The sequence below is a fragment of the Tachypleus tridentatus genome, chromosome 8 (assembly GCF_004210375.1).
Source record: "Tachypleus tridentatus isolate NWPU-2018 chromosome 8, ASM421037v1, whole genome shotgun sequence".
Lineage (NCBI taxonomy): Eukaryota > Metazoa > Arthropoda > Merostomata > Xiphosura > Limulidae > Tachypleus > Tachypleus tridentatus.
In genome coordinates this window covers 96,439,244-96,461,897 of record NC_134832.1, presented here as the reverse complement: position 1 = coordinate 96,461,897, position 22,654 = coordinate 96,439,244, and the positions used below count along the sequence as shown (strand labels likewise).

Sequence of the window (22,654 nt, the reverse complement as noted above, 5' to 3'; positions counted from 1 at the left end):
GGAACAAAATAACATTATTTTTACCATGAGACGTTTAGAGATCTTTAAAAAAATAATTCTCGTACCTTAACTTATTTAACGACCTAAATAGCATTCTTCTTACCATGTTATATAGATCTAAACAATATTCTTCTTACCGTGTTATACAGATCTAAACAATATTCTTCTTACCGTGTTATACAGATCTAAACAATATTCTTCTTACCGTGTTATACAGATCTAAACAATATTCTTCTTACCGTGTTATACAGAACTAAACAATATTCTTCTCAACCCTAGTTTATTGAGACAAGTAAACAATGTTCTTATTACTATAATATACTTACAGATATAAGCAGCGTTCCTTTTATCGTAATTTATTTAGAAATCTAAACAATATTCTTGTTGTTTTTATATATTTAGAGATTTACAGTTTATTATTGTAAGCTGTTTAGAGATACACACAGTATTCATTTTGCTGTAATATATGTTTAGAGTTTTAAGTGAGTTCCCCGATGTAGTATAGTTCGATATCAAGCCAGTGTTTTCTTCCTTCGATATGTATCTAGAAAACATTCTCTTCACTTTAATATACGTTTAGTCGATGTTTTTCTGGATATTTAGTAAACATGCTCATCACAGGAATGATTTTGAAATGTTAAACCGATTACGCTCCAGCTGCAGTTCTGAATAAAAACCCAAACTGTTCCTTACTGTCGTATCTGATCCCCAGTTTACATCATTATCTCTGAGCCGTATTTAATCACATCTTCCAGTAATCTTTATTTTCCTGCATTTTATATATTTAATCACTTTTCTCACTGAAATAGTTTTGTATGTAGTAAACCTTATCTCAACATCTTGCCAGCTTTCTTTCTTGTTTTCATACTCGGATATCTATTTATTTTTTTCCAAATTAATTAATGTATGCAATCAACCAGTGAGATGATTGAATGTAAATAGTCAACCTTCTCACCAAAGCGGAATATTTCTGTTGATTAACTTAGGCTTCTACTGACAGCTTTATACTGATGTAAATAAAAATATGAAATATCAATAATTTTGATAAGGTTCTCACAAATTTGTTTAAACACACAACGTGTACCAATATTAAACCATTAATTTATAATGCAAACGAAATCATTAGAGGATTAATGTTTATCATAATCGGTAGTACGTATAGTAGAAATGGAACGGGTTACACAATACATGCAATACAAATTATATATATATATATATAAACAACGAACTAATAAAGCTTCAAACTTGCGAATTTGTTTGACAGGCAAGTATTCTGACAAGAGGTGTGACGCCTGCTAAAAGTATTCAGACAGTAGCGTTTGCTACTTAAAATCTGGCTTTTATTTGTTTGTTCATACATCTCCCTATGCCACAATGGTATGTCTTTGGACTTACAATGCCAGAAACCAAATTCCGATACTGATGGTGGGTAGGACATAGGCAGACCGATGGTGTAGGTTTGTATTCGACATGCCCCAGTTAATAATAAGAAAAATAATTTTAAAAAAATTTCTTCCGCAAAAGCGAAACAGGCCGTGAATACAGAAACTGTTTCTCAGCTGTCATACCTCAAGAATAAAATCAGTATTTATACCATTCTATATAAAAATATATCGGTCAAGTTAACAGAGGCAGAGCTTGTAGAGTTCTGTGCCTCTGCCAAATTTACACTATAATCTTACAATAAACTGAAGTTGTAACTGTTATGAAGGCATTTTAACTACAGTAAAAAGGTATCATTGTTTCTAATTTTTTATAAAGTAGTTTATTATTTTATTGTATTATGTAGTTATTGTATTGGACATCCTATTGTGTATTTTAATCTTAAGCCCAACATTACTTCGAAAACTAGAGATATTCTCAATGTTTATGCGTTTCCTAGTCAAGTAAGTGAGAGCGACTAGATACAGTTTATTGAACGTTGATAAAGTCATGTTTGATGTTATGTGTATAGACGTATATTACGAACTGCTTCATCATATGAAGTTGCTAGGAATCACCTGGGAAGTTAACGAGTCCGTTTGCTTTCTTTTCAGCTCCACTGCTGAGCAAGATGCTAAGTGAGCTTAAATAGCACTTGACAACATTTCTGAGAACTGGTAGATACTTAGCGCTGTGCACTCTTCCCTGGTAGATTAGTGGATTAAAGAACAGGTGGTTTGTATGTAGTTGCTATACGGTGTTTGAAAAGAAGAAAATACCAAGCGCGGTATTACCACCACAGCTATCATCTACCACAGAATTGGATTGGGTCTTATTTTTGTTTGTTATTAAAACCTATTTATATTATACTGTGTAATGGTATGATGCTCCCTAAATATCCAGAAACGTGTCGAGCAAGTGGAAGAGAGCCACTCATGACACTTTTTACGTCAGTGTTTTTAGTTTTCTTGTCCATGACCACACAGCATATTTTTTATCGTGTTTTATTTTTCTCTTTGATACTTTGTTATCATGTTCTATTTTTCTGTTTCGTTCTACTTGTAAGTAAAAATCGATTATTTAGAGGATTTTTCTAAATACTCATCTACCAGGTAACAGGAGAAGTTGGGGTAACGTTGTATTCATTTTTACGTGAGTCTAGCATTAATTATTTGAATAGTTACTGATAACATACTATTTATGTCGTATACCAACACAACGTCGCTACTTAAAAAGAATTTTGCAACACATAAAAATATTTCTTCTTACATCACACAGTAGAATTTGTTTGGAGTAATATAAATTATATTATATTATATTATATTATATTATATTATATTATATTATATTATATTATATTATATTATATTATATTATATTATATTATATTATATTATATTAAGGATAAATATATCCTTATTGAAAACATTTTCTTCTTCATATCTCATGAAGTTTAGTGAAGAAAATAATAAACAGTTCAACCGTAATAATCTTTTTAAAACTACAATGTTTCAAAAACAGTAGGGGTGGCATGTTATTGGATTATAACTACACTAAGTTTTGGTAATTTAAACTTAAACAAAATGCTTAATGCGTGAAAGTATATCAATAAATCTGAAAGTCTGTTTCTGTGCACAAACCTACAGAATGGAATATCTTGCCAACCGCGAATATAGAAACCCAGTTTTCAGTATTATAAGACCTCTGAATTATCGCTTAACTATCAGAAAGAAAGACGGTTAAAATTATTTTAACAATAAAACTAATAAATAAGTGCTAATAACTGTTAATAAAATATTTTGTACCAATGAAAAAGAACGTTTGAATAATAAAAATCAATCAGGAAAGCGGTGAAAACTGAGATATGTATTTAGTGTGCGTTTCACATTGGGAAGACTTCGGCTATTTTTCTTAGATCAGATTTTTATTATATGTTTCATACGTTGTTCTGAAAATGTTTGATTTATTTTAGCTTTTGAAAAACGAGACCCAATAACACAGCGGTAAGTCTGAGGGCTCATGCTGCTAAGAAAGTGCCCCAGTGGGACAGCAGTAAGTCTTCGGATTTACAGTGCTAAAATCAGGGGTTCGATTGCCCTCGATAGACACAACAGCTAGCACGATATGTCTTTGCTACACGAAAACAGACACACAGTGTTTTAATAATTGTTGGGCACAGCGTGGTTAGTCCATTGCGTAGCTTTGCGATTAACAATGAACAAACAAAACTATAAAAAGAAAGTCCATTGAGGCTTTTTCTTTAGTCTGATTCTCTCTGGTTTACCTGTATAACAATTATTACATGAATCAGTTAATTTCTTGAAAGACTCCTTGGATTTTCCATTTTATAGGACAATATCGTTGGCATCAATCCCTTGTTTGTGTATGATTAAAGAACTGGTGTTTATTTGTGTGTTTTAGTGAGTTGTTTTTATACATTAATTGGGTTGTCACTGCCCTGACAAAACTGAAATGATTCTAGTAAAAAATCTATTTTAAGCTACGATTTATCATCGCTTCTTACATTATATGTTGTTGTTTTTTTACTTTAATTTCATTCCCATTAATACTGTTTTGTTTTCTTGGATATAGCATAAGTTAGTTACAATGTATTATTTATGCTAGTATAAAAACCCGTCCAAAATGGCGGGTGTTTAAGCAATTGTAAAGATTGCTACAACTTAACTGATGAAAATTGTAGGAAGAACCGTCCATATAATGCACTAGAATAAAAGCTCGTCGAGAATGACGGGAAATGGTTGTCGAACGATTAACGAAAGTTATAGAATTTAAATAAAACGAATTTACTTCTACCATCAAATTGTACCCACTGTTCACTTAGTTCATTGGTCTCGAAATAATTCTTTAATTAGCAGAAACTTCACAGAAAAATGAAATGTTGCTGTGAACAAAACTAAACGTGCACTCTGAAAGATATTTAAATATGTTTATTGAGCCTTTTTATTTTATTCTAGGCGAGGAATTAGAAAACATAACGTGGACATTCCAATACAACTTTTCAACTGTCTCGATTGTACAAAGGTTAAAAGATATATGGTAGTAATAAACGTTTTTTATTTTATGTTTTAGGGCCAAGTAGCTTAAAATATGTGTTAAAATATGAAAAGAGTATTTATTAATTAACATCTATTCACCACTTCATTTTTTTAAAAATACTAACCGAAGTTATCAAAAAATGTAGAGTAAAAGAAAAAAACATTTCTAACAAATCACCATTATTGTTGAACATTCAACATAAACATCATAGTTGACCGAAGAACAATCAGGTGATAGTTTTGTTGTTAAACGGCGAAGTATATTGTTGAATATTATCAAAATAGGAGTGGGAAAGCGTTATCGACAAAGGAAATAAACCTGTTGTAGTTAGTTTAACGGTAACACACAAAAACATTCCTCACTTTGATGTAATATATGGATTCCACAGTTATGGGTGTTGTAAGCTCAAAACGATCATTTACGGGTTAAGAAAGTATAAGTTGTTGTTGTTTTTGAATTTCGCACAAAGCTCATCGAGAGCTATCTGTGCTAGCCGTCCCTAATTTAGCAGTGTAAGATTAGAGGGAATGTAGCTAATCATCACCACCCACCGACAACTCTTGGGCTACTCTTTTACCAACGAATAGTGGGATTGACCGCCACATTATAACGCCCCCACGGCTGAAAGGGCGAGCATGTTTCGCGTGACGCGAAACATTATTATTATTATACTTTTATTATACTAATTATTATTATTATACTTTTATTATACTAATTATTATTATTATACTTTTATTATACTAATTATTATTATTATACTTTTATTATACTAATTATTATTATTATACTTTTATTATACTAATTATTATTATTATTATACTAATAAATAAATTCTTTCCAACTTAAATCACGAAATGAATGTTCTTAATAAAACGTGAAGAAGGAAAACTTATTTCTTATCAATTGCAATGTAATACGCATGAATAGGGGAATGTTTTTATCTCAGCCTGGACTTGTAAAACATTAGCCAAACGAATTACATAAAATTTCATTCTTCAGATGTGAAAAAACAACAACATAATGAAGTCAATCAAATCAGCAGACTTGAAAAAGTGCTAATTTTAATTTTACTATCTTGTATAATTAGTTTACATTTTTCTTCCTACGGATTTCAGCAACTAAGTTTTGCCTATCACTAATTAACCTTTTTGTCTATGGACCTTATCTATTTCGTATTAAACACTATGGTCACCGAATTACCAGAGTTGTTAGTTGCTTACCAAAACTAACAACCCTATAAGATACACAAAATTAAATACAGTTTAACTTTTCTTTTTCTGTTAAACATGACCTATTTTCTGCTTGGAAAATGTGATAAAAGAAATTAATAATTCAGATATATTAGGATGTATTATTTAGACGAAAGCACGTGTACATTCATCACTGGTAAAATGTAAAACTAAACGATACTTGTCAAGACAGATGAGGTGTAGCATAATTCGTATAATACCATCGGAGCAGCAGAGATAATCAACCTACCGACAACAAATGGTATTATAGGTGAAAAACTAAACTACTAATTTCAAACCCCCACGCTAGTACAGCGGTATGTCTTCGGATTTACAACGCTAAAATCAACAGTTCGATTCCTCTCGGGAGAAGCTCAACAGATAGCTCTATGTGGATTTGCTATAAGAAAAACACACACATTAATTTCAACACTTATTCCTGACAAATGTCTTTTATACTAAACATTCTCAAACTAAAAAAAAGTCAGTAGTCAGATTACATCTCGAGAAATCTATCTGTGTGGTTAGGAACTTGTATTATATGTGTTTTGTAAAATTTTGTGTCAAATACCCAAGAAGAAAAATAACAAAATATAAACGAATCTTAAAATTCGTCCATACATTTCAGACTTTTGTTTAATATTTTTTCTTAAATTACGGAAATAAAGGTTTGATTTTTAATTTCGCGCAAAGCTACACGAGGGCTATCGGCACTAGCTGTCTTTAACTTAGTAGTGTAAAACGATAAGAAAGGCAGCTAGTCATTACCATCCACCGCCAACGTTTGGGCTACTATTTTACTAAAGAATTGTGAGATTGACAGTCACATAATAACGCTCCTATTGCTGAACGAGCGAGCATGTTTAGTGGGATGAAGATTCGAACCGGCTATCTTCAGATTGCGAATCGAGCGCCCTAACCTTCTGGCCATACAGGGCCCGTAATTCTTTCATGTTTCGTAACGTTGAAATCAGACAGAATGCAGTTACAAGTTTCCTACAAGACGAGGTGATACTCGAGATAGTATTGCTAACCTATATTGAATAAAACATTTATCTTTCAAATAAAAAAACAAACAGATAAAACACTCCTTATTCCTCCGTGATAACGAAAACCCACTTGAAAGTAAAAATATATCTTTCTTGTTTTCTGTTTCATATTAGAAATTCGACAACATTTTGTACGTTACACATTCAGTAGTGAAATAGTATAATACAGCTTAATGTCTGAATAGGCCACTAATAAATCTGTCATTTCTGTTTAAAACAATGCATAATGTTTTTGTTTCGTTGTGTTACTCTCCAGTATGTATAACCATAAATACAAGTAAATGTCTTTTGAAATCTAAAATTGTTTGAAGATGTATATATTATGCATAATATTTTCCTCGTCCAGGCGTAATGAAACCTAACTCTGGGTTCGTAAAAATATGATCTCCAACCATAAAACTACTACACAACAAATTTCCAACTGTTATACTGTTTATAAACGAGGATTTTATTGTACAGTATACGAGATATCTGAAAACATGAATTTCGAAGAATTTTAACACTTAACAAAAAGATAGAAACAATTAATGAAAACTGATTTAAGACATGCTAAGTAAAAATTTTGTATATGATGGTAAGTGCAATCTTAGCAAACAACACGTTTAGGGAATGAAAACTTCACTAATCATCAGAAAACATCATAAAACGATGATAAATAGTACCATAACATCTTCTAACGATCCAGACACTAGCTGCTGTGATAAAATGTTAAGTGTAGAAGTTTCTGATCCTGAGCAACCATGTGGTGAGATGGAACTGGAAAAATCTTGCAGATAAAAGAAGATAAATATTTCATCTTTAAGTAAAATTTACATTGTTATGGTGTGAACGCCTTACCTAAACTGGCAAAGTATCATTACAATTAATTATATTTATCATAAGGCATTAGTACTAGATTTTTACACGAGTTATTTAAATGAGTTGTTTCTAACTCATGTTAAATTTTACATGAAAAATCCAAGAAAGGAAAAAGAAACTCCAGAACCAGGACTTCAATCTATAACGAGGGTGGCATGTAACATTAGACACATCAGTGGTAGAGTATTAGTTCTGTGACCCAGAGATCCGACGTTCATGTCTCGATGCCGGTGTCTACTTTTCCTTACCTGCTTCTTGATTTCAAATTTAATGTTAAAGTATTGTCAATTCACGTTAAAAAGAATGATTCTTGATATGCAGTGTTATAAAGATGACTGGTTGGTACTATAGCCCTGCACTCGTTTGACACGAATATTCTGTTGAATCAAACTAATCTTAGGTTGTTTAGCTCAAAATAAAATTTTACAAAATAGAAGTCGATGATAGATATACACGATATTTATTTTATTTAGATCTAAAACGAGAATTATGATTTTGATAGTTATCAAGTGCGAGTGTTAAAGTACGTTATTTTTAGAAGCGATGGTTATGGTAAGTTATTGTATATAATTGTTTATGAACCATTTGTTGTGCAATTTATTTCCTGTGAATTGATGACATTTTGCTCAAACCTTCTGAATTTTACTCATTGTTTAAGTGAGTATTTTTACATCATACGTTTCGTAGTTTTTAGAAAATTATAAATCTTAGTCGAACAATACATATATATACACAGAGATAGAGACGACCAAGCTAGAGCAGATACATACGTTAGTGAACGTAAAAGTGAATTTAGACTCCGTGATTTCGAGTTTAACCATAAAGAACGTATAATGGAAATTTATAAAGTGAGTTTCACCGTTTGTATTGTAATAACAGAGATAAAGAAGAACAATTTGGCTTGCCAACGGATGTTCTAAAATAACTGAACCAGACAATTATTTAAAGCTCTGTATGAAACTCTGAAAACCAATTTATTGCTAATAAGTCATAAACACCTACTGCAAAGAATCCGACCCCTAACAAAACCTGACAGTTGGGTAAGCTTCACTACGCATTAATTTAACACGTGACAAACCATTGAAGGACATAACGCATTAATTTAATCTGTAGTCCAAACTCAGCCAGGTCGTTATGGCCATGTGATTGATAACCAACAAAATCATAATGCCACCTACCCCCTCACACTCCCATGGCTCAGTAGTCTGAAAGCTTATAACGACAAAAATTGTTTTTCAATCCCCGTGGTGCGTACAGCTCAGTCATCTCATTGTGTATGTCTGCGCTTAAAAACAAACAAATTAAATGGTTTTAACGTATTGACTTAAGAGGTTGCGAAATGTGACTATAAGTTGAATCAATGTGTTACGGCCCTGTATAGCATTAGTCAACAATACATAATGTATTGACCCGTCTCGACAGGTAACTAACCTTAAAACAAAAAATTATCGAGCAACAGACGGTCTGCATCTTGTCTATAGTTGAATACACATAATGAAGTATGCAATAATATTGTTATTGATCACGAAACTAAAAAAGGACTATCTGTGCTCTGCTCACCACAGGTATTGACACCCGGTTTCTAGCAGTATAAGTCCGCAGACATACTGCTGTGCCGCTAGGGGGCAGTATGCAATAAATTTGTGTAGTTTTGTTATTGTGCTTCAATTACTTATAGCTCAAAGCTAGCTTAACCTGATGACTAAGGTGCTCTACTCACAAGTTGTAGGTCGTGGGATCAAACTATACCACTGAACATGATCGTTCTTTCAGCGATGGAGCTGTTATAAACTAATGGTCAATTCCAGTATACGTTGGAATAAAAAAGTCCAATTTTGGTGATTAGCTGTGTTTGCTAGATTATTTCCCTCTAGTGTATCACTTCTAAATTAGCGACAGGTAGCATAAGCCATTAGGTAGCTTTGCGCTAAAATTGAACAGACAAACAAACTTTTATTCATTGTTTACATGAATAAATGTTTTAATGGGATGATTACAGTTATTTGGAATTCATTGCTCCTTTAACTTTGTTAGATTTATATTCGTTTATTTTAGCATAATCGATACAACTGTAGGTACGTGTGAATGATGTGTTATTGTATATGCAGTTATAAGTAATAATGTGTATAGATATTTATTTCACATAACGCGCCGTCTGTTTATCGTCTTCTTGTTAGGAAAAAAAAAGTCAAATATTGTAAAAGGTACAAGCATCATTTTATATCTCTTTCTTATATTTTCGTTCTAGAAAGCTAGAGGAAAGGCAGCTAGTCAGCACCATCCACCGCCAACTCTTGGGTTACTTTTTTACCACATGTATTGAACAATAAATAGTGTATCAAAACCATCTTTGTTTATCTTTATTCAGAATGTTCCAGTAATAAACTGATGACAACCAAGCGGTTCTCATTAAAAATGGAACACATAAATACAAATGTACCACATTCTAAGTACAAATATTGGAATTATACATTAAACAGTACATATCGATGATACAGGTTATTACAAACAATGGTATGTAATTTTGTAATATCGCTGGATATCTTACACAAAACCTAGACATGTAGTTTATGAAAAGAGGGAATGTCCTCTATATAAAAAGTGAACTGCTTTTTATTGACAGTTGATTTGCGTGGCAATAAATGCGTAATACATGCGATTTTGTTGTGAGGGGCTTCCTTTGTTCTAGACGCTGGTTAAACGCGTGTTTACACAAAACCTCAGGCACAAAGTCACCTCACCGCTCAGTAAATAATAGTTGGGTGGAAAAAAGCCAATGCAGCAGTAAACTATTAAAAATACTTGTGACATTCAACTGAATATGCACTTACGTGGTTCAAAATTTATTCTCTACAAACGAACATAAAAATTAAGAAACAATGTTATTAAAAATTATTCATTTTAAAACAGGAATAGAAATCGTGAAAATGTAGATATACAAGTTTAATCAAAATGCAAATAGTCTATTTTCTAGTCTACAACTATGGACTCTAATAAATGTCAAAATATTATTTTCTCAGCCTAATAACCCATATATTGACTCCAGGTCTACATTATTTATCAATTTTCTGAGTAGATTTAGAAAACCAACAAATGATTATAAAAAATCAACCACAAAAAGAAAGTTACGACTTCTAGAGATTACTTATAGTCTCAGTGCTTTTAACGAGTAAGATTTGTCTTAAGAGCGAATACATTAAAAGCGGAAGTTCATTATTTTCGGAAAAGTAAAGATAACCGAAACAAACAATTGTGCGTACTATTATATATTAAGCTCATTTTTATTATCCATGAAAAGGTGTATGTTTATCTGCTCCCATCTCAATGATTCACTTGTAAGTTTGAAGGCTTATAAAGCTAAAAACTGGGTTTCGTTACCCATAGTTTCTACAGCATAGATAGCCTAAACAGATAAACAGAATTTCACAACTTGTAAAAGCAGTGATGTTTGTTAGAGTCCTAATATTAATATTCTTATACTTACACTACTGTTTTTTTGTCTTTACTCTATAAATACTATTATATAAACAAGGATAACATCAATTCCAAATTTTTTTACAACAGAGCCAAGCTTCTGCAGATTTAATAACAGTATAACAATATTCAGTCTGAAATTTTCTCAAATAAAAATATCATTATTTAAGGTAGTACTTAATAGTAGGAATCGTAATATAACAAAATGGCGTTCCCTGCTGGTACAGTGGTAAGTCTACGGATTTACAACGCTAAAATTAGCGGTTAGATTCCCCTCAGTAGACTTAGCAGATAGCCCGATCTGGCTTTGCTATATGAAAACACACATAAAAAAAAATGGTTGTCATAAAAATCTCCCGTTTAAAACCACTTTTAAAATGTCTGAATATTAACAATGAATATTTCATGTTATTGGCTCAAAAAAGCTAAAGATTATTGTAAGGCCCGGCACGGCCAGGTGGGTTAAGGCGTTTGACTTGTAATCTTAGGGTCGCGGGTTCAAATCCCCGTAGCACCAAACATGCTCGCCCTTTCAGCCGTAGGGACGTTATAACGTGACGGTCAATCCCACTATTCATTGGTAAAAGAATATCCCAAGAGTTGGTGGTGGATGGTGATGACTAGCTGCCTTCCCTCTAGTCTTACACTGTTAAATTAGCGATGGCTAGCGCAGACAGCCCTCGTGTAGCTATGCGCAAAATTAAAAAAAACAAACAAGCTTATTGTATTTATAAAGCTGTCTATGGACTAAATAAAATTTTTAACAAATTTTCATTGAAGTAAGCAAGTAAGTGATTTTTCCAGACAAACGTACAGTGAGAAAATGATAAACTGTATTGCCCTAATTCTTTCACAGAACTCTTCCATCTGGGGACCCAATGATTTCTTTCTTCCACCGAAAAAAAATACTAGTATATCTATATATATGATTTTTTAAACCAACGATAAGCTACTCTAGGAGTATAATTAAATTTGTGGGTAGGTTGGAGGAGACCCTTATGGATAATAAATAGAATTGGGTATACGTGAGCCCTAAGCTTGGCGTACAAAAATATAGGTAATAAAAATGAAATAAACAAGTATAATAAAAAAATTAAAATTTCATAAAGACAAGTAGAGATTGATATATATGAAACAAAATATGCGGGTCCTCGAACTCACGTTCCTCTCGGTCGTTCGGCTGTTTCTGTGACGTTTTACAACTATGACGTAATAGTTGCCAAACACGCTTCGTTGCGCGCCGACCATTTTGTTCCTTTCATTGCTGGTGTTTTATGTAAATCTATCGGTGCTTTTTTTGGATTACATACTTTGTGAGACTATTTTTTGTCTTGATATTGCTACTTTATGTTTGTTTTATGATAACATGGTTTACTGCGTTGATTATGGTCGTAAAAACGGTTCGATATCGGGCAAAAAGCTTCTTTTCGTTTCCGTTCAAGGAGAAAAAACCGGCAAGGTGGCGACAGTGGGTGCGGATGGTCAATAGGAAGAACTGGACTCCTTCACACCATGTAAAACTTTGTCAAGATCACTTTGAACGCTCATGTTTTGTGTCGGATCCCACTGTTTTAGATTCCGTGGGTTTCAAGCCAGGCAGGTTGAGACTGAAAAAACCATCGGCAGTAGACAGGATCGTCCCCACCATCTTTCCTCGTGTAAAGCTGAGGACTGATCTCAGTCTGCAGCGTACAGGTTCCACCTCTCTGAAGCCATCCCTTGCCATCACGAAAAGAACAAACGTAAAGGTATGTGTGCAGTATAAAACGATAAACAATAACTAGTATAATATAATAATTTAAAAAGTACAAGTTTTTGAAGAATAAAACTAGACATACACATTTCACATTCATGAGCGTGTTTTGCATTTGTGGCACCTGAAAATCAGTAAAACCTTGATTTCCTAGTCTAGACAGTGGACAAATCTATCCCAAATAGAGTATATTTCAAGTTTAAAAGCTGGTAGATCATTCTGTAGATGTTTTTGTATCATTTTTAAATATGGAAAAGTTTGAAGAATTCCATTTTTCAAATTTAACATTTCAAGATAAATTGAAATAAGACTGTCTTGAACATGTTGAAGTAATCAAGTACGCGTTATGTATTTTTTTTTCTAAATTGTAGACTTGTAAACAATCAAATATAAACTCCATGTAATCGCATAAACCACACCTACACCTTGCACAAACATACGGAATATGTCATATAAATTATACATTTATGATAAATATTAAATTAACTATTCAGACTGCTATATTTAGTTTGATTTTATAAACAGAATTATGACGTATAATTGAAATTCATTTTGTTCCGAATCATAAATACCCGGTACAATGATTGTGGAAGGGCCGAGTATCAGTTACCATAGTCAGCAAAGTATAAAGAAATAAAACCCAGTCTGTGATATCAATAATTTATAAACACCAGACAGGTTTCAAGAGTAACACAGACCATATTTGTTGTCATGACTTACGCTTACTATTCTTCCACTGGAGGTATGACCGACTCGCAACCGGCCTGGGCGCTATCAGTATCACTCACAGTTCCGCTACTCTCTCGTGGAACTGTCCTCATCACTAGAACTTGTCAGATCTGTGTCAAAAGTAACTGTTCTAGGTTCGTTCAGAGTAGGTTCGAATTGATATGGTGCTACTCGACACTGTTCAGAACACAAAGTCAAAACAGACTCCACCTCTGTTTCTCCGTATGCACTGGCCATGTTTATTTACATTCAACGCTCTGGCGTTGGTGGTTTGTTTGGCAACTATTACGTCACAGTACTTTTCCTAGCGGCAAACGTAAAAACTAAAACGTTCGGATTGCCGCTCCGAAAGGGCATTTTCTGCACCAAGTTCTATGTTTCATTTATTAGCACATATTTTTTATAAAAAATGTGAACCTGCAAAATTAATCAATATGAGTAGTTCTTTTGACTGCAAAGTTTTCTTTTTTCTGTAAAATTCAACTTTAAGATCAGAACTACATTAGTATTATATATATGTAATAAGCATTAAAAAGTTATTTACAAGATCCTTTGTAAATCCAGTCGTAACCTTAAAGTTATAACATATATATATATATTATATCTACTGTAGTAACTATTTATCCTCCAACACTACCTACAAACAAGTAAATACACACTTGAGATCACGTCTCTGGCATTGTTACAACACTTGCAACAGCAAGTTGTGTGTTGTAACACAAAATATTATTTATCAACAAGTACATATTTTTGAGATCAACCCTACTGCAACATGATAATGTTCTTGCTGAATGACATACAACCGAAAAGTAAAGTAGTTTCCTTTTATAATATTACATATCTTGTAATAACATCTTGTTATCTTACATTCTATTTGTTGATCAGTAAACACATTACCTAATGCCCACGTGGACTAAATGGACAGGTCAGAGAATTTGTAAAATTCAAGTACAGCTAGCCCTAAGTTTAAACTACTGAGCAGAAAAAACGGCAGTCGTTCAACAGCATCCATTACTATAAAGGCTTTATCAGGCTCGTTTGAACAAAAAAAAAACGAGATTTACTGTCACTTTTATAACGCACCCACAGCTGAAAGTGCATGGCATTTTCATGAACATTCTGCTTCAAATCTCAAACCTTTCGACCTGTAGCTTAATACTCAAAATAAATATACTACTTATTTCAACAACGTTTATCTCTAGCCTCAACTTATGAGTAAGTTATATTGTATTCGGATGCTCTGTTCATCATTGGCCCTTGTTAAGATTTTAAGCGTCACAACCTCTTAGGGCATGTTCAAATACGCTTAACTTATTGGGGAATATTAGGTTAGTATGTTCTTCAATGCACATTAACACTTTATTTTAATAGAACCAATGTAGTCCTGCTGACAGTATTGATAAGTAGATTTATAAGCCGGATATGATGACAGCAAAATAAGAATCTGGTCCATAAATCTAAAGAAGAACCGTAGGTGAAAATGAGGTTCAAACATATATCTTAAGAAAGTATCTGCGGACACACTCTATAAATGACATTTTTCTACTGGTTTTTGATGATTAAAGAATATTCCCCCACGTATGATAGACGATATTTTAACACTTGCTATCAACAAGGCTGTATTGTTTCTACTAAAAAAAAAACTGTGAAAGAGATTTTAAGAGCATACTAACCTAAGATCACTGAGTAAGTGAAATATACCTAAACAAGCTCTCAGAAAACATGGCGTTTTCTCTCATTCTAATTGGTTTCAGATCATAACAAAGACCAACGCTGAACAAATCATCCGGATAAAATAATTCTTATTAATTAACAATCTGACATAAACATTGTTTGAACAAGTAGTAAATTACTTAAGTAACTATAAAAGTGTAGTCGTTTGATAAATAATTAAAAACACTGTTAGATATAATATCAAAATGTTAGAATATTGCAATTATATGTTTCTTTACCAATGACATATGGAGAAGAACTTCTAGGAGTTCTTAAAACACTGCAATACTTTGAAAAAGCGAGAGAGGGCGCATCAGGTTAGTCTGTATTCTTCATTTCAGTTGAACTAAACCAGAATAAAGTTACTCTATTAAGAAATTAAGTTGTTTTTGTACTACATATGGGTTTCAAATATTAGAAGGAACTTTGCAATACTATTTTAACCTTCAATACATATATATACTCTGTCACAAAATGATAAAAGCAGTGTATATTCCCTGTGTAACTACTGTCAGCCAATATTCTGCCCCACACGTACAAGCCTAGCTTTTCGAAGAGTGAGCCATCGATCACGTGCACCCTGAAACTTGACAGGCCGAGGGAGGAAAAGAACGATTTTAGAAGAAAATACAGAATCACTTTTCGAAAAGCGTCTCTAACACTGTTTATCTCCCATAAGCATTAGCTTTAAAGGTAAGTTTCAAAGAAGTTATATGTCAATTGTTCAAATACGTATCGTAATGATGAAAACGATATTAGCTTATTTCAGAATCTTACAATGACGATCAAAGTAACGTTTTCAATAAAATTTCAAACTAATTTCTACATTGGTAGTCTTTCAACCTTAAAATGTTACAAAAATTGGTCCTATAGGATCAGAGTGAAGTTTGTGAGGTTAACAAATGAGAAGACATGAGTTACTTGTGTTTGTTGAGTACGAGATCAGAGCATGGTTTTGCTTCAACAAATGTAATAATAATCGTTAGCGGGTGAATGTGATCTTGATTTAACAAATGAGCAAATGTCTTCCCTGCTAGTCACGTGACAGAAACATCTTCGCCAAGTGTTGTGTATGTGCTACACTTAAAGTAAAACAGATTAATGACCTACAGGAGATTTAGATAGGACTGCTTTCTTTCTAAAGACGTTCATAATGAGCCTAAACTCGCTGTTATACTAATAATACATATAAATATATTTAAAAAATATATTAATTTCAGTTTTTACTTACAGAGAAACTACTTAGAAATTCAGAATTTGTAAGATGTAAGCTGTGTTATTTTTCTGCTCCTATAAATCCATTAATTCAAGAAAACATCACCACCAGTAAGTCGGAAAAGGTTTTTGTTTATCTTCAGTTTACCTTTAATGATAAAATCAAAAGAGAAAGATAAAAAAATGAACATGTTTGTGTCTATAAGGCTTAATCCTCTAACAATCAAACCATTCACTAAAGCATTCGATTTATGTGCTTGAAAAACGTTATGATTTGTGTTTCCAGACTGGTGGCTTAATCAGTAGAAGTATTAAACAGATGCTTCAGATGACGAATCCTTTATGTAAATTGCTTTTCATTTTTTCGCAAATTAATTTTGCCGATAAGAGCAGTCCAAAGACAAATCTTGTAAGGTTTAAACTGTAAATATAGGTAAACTATATAAAAATAATGAAACCTCAATAGATATTATTCGTTAATCAGAAGAAAAGATACTCGTTTATCAATGGCTCAGCGGTAAGATTGAAGATTTGTGTCATTAAAACCGGGGTTTCGATAACTGTGGTATCATAAGCTATATACACAGTTTTTCAATATAAAACGTGTAGAAACAGCTAAACGAAAATCTATCTACAAACAGGTATGAGGTCTAAAATAAACTGAAACAGAATTTATAATGAAGTACATTACATAATGTCCTAAATGAAGTAGATCACAAAGTACCTCTAAATCATCCACCGTTAATACTTCAAATCAAGTAATCATGGATAACACATGGCAGATTATATATACCAGTATCTGGAATTACTATATCTTAAAACATGTAACTTAAATTACCTCTCATATACTTTTCAGTCACGTAAATCAATCACTACTGATAATGAAGAACATCTCCAAGCTTTTGCAGTCTGTGAGAGAACACTTATTTAGAGTTAATTATGCACATCACAGGTAATTTGTCCAAATGTGTTTCAAACTGTGCACAATAAACTATATTACATAGGAGCTACGGTCACATGCTTGTTATAATGTCTATAAGAAAATGTGTTACGTGGTAATTGTAGCTATAAATATGTGGTTAAATGTGTTACGTGGTAATTGTAGCTATAAATATGTGGTTAAATGTGTTACGTGGTAATTGTAGCTATAAATATGTGGTTTACAGTGAAATACATATCACATATTCTCTGATGTCATCAACACTTGCGGATATTGCATGATTCCAAATCAACCACATGGTATGAGAACTAAACGTAATGGTACCAAGTAGTATCTACAGACAGATACATCATTTAACAACTACGAACACGTACATCACACATAGATTAACACACGTATCCTTCTTATATTTTCTAATATCAAGAATACGTCAGTTTTGCAGTTCATTACATTGAACATTACATACGATAAAAACAATCACCAATATTAACAACGAAGTGCATCATATAGCATTTACAACCAAACATAACTTTTTGTAATTATTACACCACACAGTACTTACAACCAAGTACGTCACACACAGTTTATAATCAAGTGTATTACACAGTTTTATAGCAGTTATATTACTTGTAATTTCCATGTAAGTATATTACACACCACCTAGAATCCCGTACAGTTTAGTGGTTCCCAAATTTTTTATGTCATGCACTCCCAGCAAAACCTCAAAGCCAGCCACGTGCCCCTGGTGGACATAATTTGTTTTAAAAAATCAGATTCCCAATAAACGCAAACTAAAAGGAATAGATGAACGGTTAGTTATCAATAATCGATATTTGAGTGTTGTCTATTGGAATATGTTGGTCAATAATCGAAAGTTGAGTTCTGGGTCATTCAATGAGACTGATTTTTGCTTTAGTTTCTTTCTAATATTTTTCAAAGACTCTAACCCGCTCACTGAGATATATCCACGTACAACATAGTAAAATACAACTCATAGAAATTGTCGATGAGAACATTTCATACTAAGTATCGTGAAGTACACATAACATTATTTATAAGTAAAAACATCATATACTGTCAATAATTACGCAAGTTACACAGCATTAAAGAATTGAATCTATCAACCTACAAGTACATCAACACAGTATGTTCAATGATGTTTATTACACAGCCATGTGTATTACATTAATTAAATCACTCAATTATATGTATAAATTACCTATAGGAGTATAATTATTTGTATCTTAGATTTTGGGCTTGTCCATTATCTATTAAACACACTTCATAAATAATTTAATTATAGATTGGGTAATTTTTAAATAAAAACGGCCTTTAAAGTTTATTTGTACAATAAGAAACACAACCTAGGATTTGACGTTCGCTCATTGCAAACCAGCCTTAAACTATTGGTATATCAAATAGAAAACTACATAATTAAACTAAAGTTCGTCACAAATTGTCCATCTAGATTTTTCACGTCATTTAAAACGAAGGTAATAAAATATTAAAAGTTAATTTTAATACTTTTCCATTAAAATTGACTTTTGTGAATTCAACCTAAATTTGAGAGTCGATCATAAAAATTAATGGTTATTTTGATTAATATCCTACGTGTGATTAAAAACCTCAAATTACTTTTCATTTAAGTACTAAAAGCTTTTTAATGTTTGTACTCATTCGTTCATCACTTGCAAGTAAGTATTAATTGGACATGGTGTCATCTAATCTTTTGTGATAACATTTCTGCAGATAAATTCTTTGAAATAAACTAGTTAATATAGATTTCAGTAGAAGAAACAGACGAGAAAAAACACTGGTACAGTAATTCCTAGTGACAAAATCAACAAAGACATTTTCATTTAGAGATTTGAAGTTTTTGTTATCAATAGTATTATTGTAATGCACGTTCTTCAAAATGTCCATATCATTTGCGTTTGTAAGAGTTTAAATCTCTTTACTACTAAATAACATAAACAATACAATACTTCTGTTTATCTTCATCATTCATTGTATTTTATTTATAATGTATTGTTTACAGTTTATTTTTATTGTTGCTTTTTATGCATATACAAGATTATATAAAAAAGGACTTTTAAACGTAAGTTCAACAAGTGGTTACAATCATTCAGTTGGTTATATTTCTGAAGGAAATATGCACGATATATTGACAAGAAAAATATTTTTTTTTTTCATATATGTGTGTTAACAACTGCTATTTCTATGGTGTCAGCATGTTATTTTTACCATACAGGAAGCTTCTTTGTTGTAATTATATGTTATCCTACCCACAATTATAATCGTATAAAGCACACAGAATCTAGAATATAGTACCTACAGACCAGTATCATCAACTAATATATGTAGGAATTGTTCACTGTACTTCATCAGAAGTGTTACTGACACTGTCTCAAACTTTATAATATAAAAACTATCTACAGCGCAATGTATCAGCCATTACCTCCAACATCTTTTCACAGTGTTTGCTATCAAGTGTTTGATTTATATGATTTTACATATTTTAAATAACATGTGATAGTAAACACTGTGGTTAGAAATAAAGGCTTAGGTACTTCGTTGTAGATAATGATATTGCTATGTGAGTTTAAAAATAACACTTAACATTTAAATTCAACGAACAATACTTACAATTAAAAAACGTGTTACATTATCTGCAACTAAAAATTGCCAATTATAAAATTAAGTGTCTTACATACAGTATGAAAACTCAATGTACATACAATAATGTAAAATCTTAAAATATAAAATCATTACGTTCACACATTGTTTACAAACAAAAACATCTGATAGTGTCTACAAATAAGTGTATTTGAAAATATCTATAATAAAAAGCACCTGATACTATCTACAATCAAAAGTATCTGACAACATCTGTAAAAAATCATTTGACAAATTAAAGTACCTGCCAGTATCTATAGAAATATATCAGAAGTACAAAACGTCTGATAATATTGACAGTCAAAGATATTTGATAGCATCAAAAATTAAATAACTTTGTCAATATGTATAATAAAAATATATTACAGTATCACCAACCAGAAAGAGTTGACACTACGTATAGTTTGAAATATTTGCCGGTATTTAACATCAGGAATATATAAACACACACATCTGACAGCATATATGATTAAGGTCATTTGACTGTGCTTACAAATGAATGCATCTAACAATATCTACAATTAAAAGAACCTCTTTATCTACAATCGAAAGCATCTGACGAAAACTACAGAAAAAAAAGGATTTCACGATGTACAAAACAGCATCCTAAATTATCTACAATAACGAACATCTGACATCTGCAAAAAAAAAACACACCCGATAGTAGAAAGAAAAGCATCTCACATTTCCTTCTATTTAAAACACCTGAGAGTAACTACAATCGCAAACATCTTACAATAAAAGGACACCTGACAGTATCTACAAACAAAAGGATCTGGTAATATTTGTGACAAAATTCGTTTGGCAGCATATAAAAACAAAATCATCTGATAGTATCCATCTAGTAGCTGGAAAAAAAAAATCATATTATAAGGATTAATTTCTCAAAAGTAATTTTTTTTCAAACTTTAAAAAATAGTAGTTAGGTGTGGGTTTTTCATATAGCAAAGCCACTAAGGGCTATCTGCTCAGCCTACCGAGGGGAATCAAACCCCTGATTTTAGCGTTGTAAATCCGGAGACATACCGCTGTACTAACGGGAGGCTAGCAGTTAGGAACATAAACTTCTTACAGAGGTTACAACTTAGTTTACGAAACTTTCGTATGAAAAACACAATGTTTCGTTGAACACAGTTCTCTATTAAAATATTTTGCAAAAGCTAGAATAGATGCAATAGTTTAACATCACAGAAAAATGCTGTTTTGTGTATATTCAGTATGACGAAAACCAAAAAGTTTAACAAATCATTGCTAGTTTAATATTTTAAAATAAAAAGTAATGTAATCCAAGCTAGTTAAGTACAATTTTAAACAGATAAAATGTGCTAAACATTTTATACAATTGAATCTTGAAGTTAAGCAGATATCTGGAAGTATCTTTCAGAAATCCCGTTACAACCCAATTTAGTATCAGAATTTTATCTTCATTTCACAGCAACTCGTATATGAACATTATCTTTATGAATTTCATTTTATACATGGTTCTAACTTACCTTCAACTTTAGATCAGGAACTTGCTATCTAGGAACGCAGTGAGTATCTTTGTAAGAAAGTATTTAATTTGCCACTAATAGTGGGTCCTCCTATAACACAGTTCAACTTATAACCGAAAAGTAAATCCTTCTGGAGATTTATTTTTGAACACTGGTTCCATAAACAACATAGTCTAGTTATTCACTAGTCATCAGTCTAGCTGGTGTGCAATTAAATTTATTACTAAACAACGTGTTCATCCACTTGTAAATCTATCATTGAATAAACACCAAACTATTTACAACACATCCGAAATTGTTACTAAAACTCCTCTAAACCTAACTACTGAATATCAAGTGTTAAACCAATTCAATAATTTCAGCGGAAACCAGGTACCTTTATTTAGGCATCACCAACAACTGACGGTTCCTTAATTACTGTTCTGTCACAGATAGAAGGCACGAGAATTATACCTCAAAATCTAGTCTTTGTAAAGAAATGTGTAAGTACAGAAGTTCTGTCTAAATCAGAGACATTTCTCTTATAAGTAACTTACAAAACAAAAACATGTAAAGTTGCATATTCAAGTTCAACAGATTACTGAGATGACACTACTAGGTACTCAGGTGCTAACTGGTCAGAGACATGAATGTTAACTACAACATCCAGGAATCTCTCCACTAAGATCCACACCCACTAGCAAATAAGGCTGCTAACTTCCTGCTTCAGTAGAGATATTACCTGATCCTGCTAGTATGGCCAAGTCAGCGAACGCGGCACGCAGTCTATTGTAATAACTGCTCCAACGGTTTGTGCGCTCTCAGTCTCTGGCGAGTTAACTGCGCAGGTGCCCAAGAGCATGTCCTGTTTCACGTATGTGCACGGAATTGCATACAAGTACGGTTGTGACCATTTAATAAGCTGTGGCAAGAAGGCGGCTCACCGATGCAATTAAATAGGAGTGGGAGACATTGCTCTTATACGCCTGAGCATAGTGAATATTTGTTAGAGTAACAATGAATGCAAGTTCCATAATAATACTCTGATGCGCCTGAGTATAGTGAAT

At 32.3% G+C, this 22,654-nt stretch overlaps 1 protein-coding gene across 1 annotated transcript in view; it reads right to left on the bottom strand.

Moving 5' to 3' along the window:
* The window catches only part of LOC143222997 (uncharacterized), a 305,937-nt gene extending 283,510 nt beyond the window's left edge, over positions 1 to 22,427 (bottom strand). Inside the window, exon 1 of the mRNA XM_076450333.1 lies at positions 21,609 to 22,427. The gene's annotated coding sequence lies outside the window, so the exon portion shown is untranslated. The remainder of the gene's footprint in view (positions 1 to 21,608) is intronic.
* Positions 22,428 to 22,654: the final 227 nt, after the last annotated feature.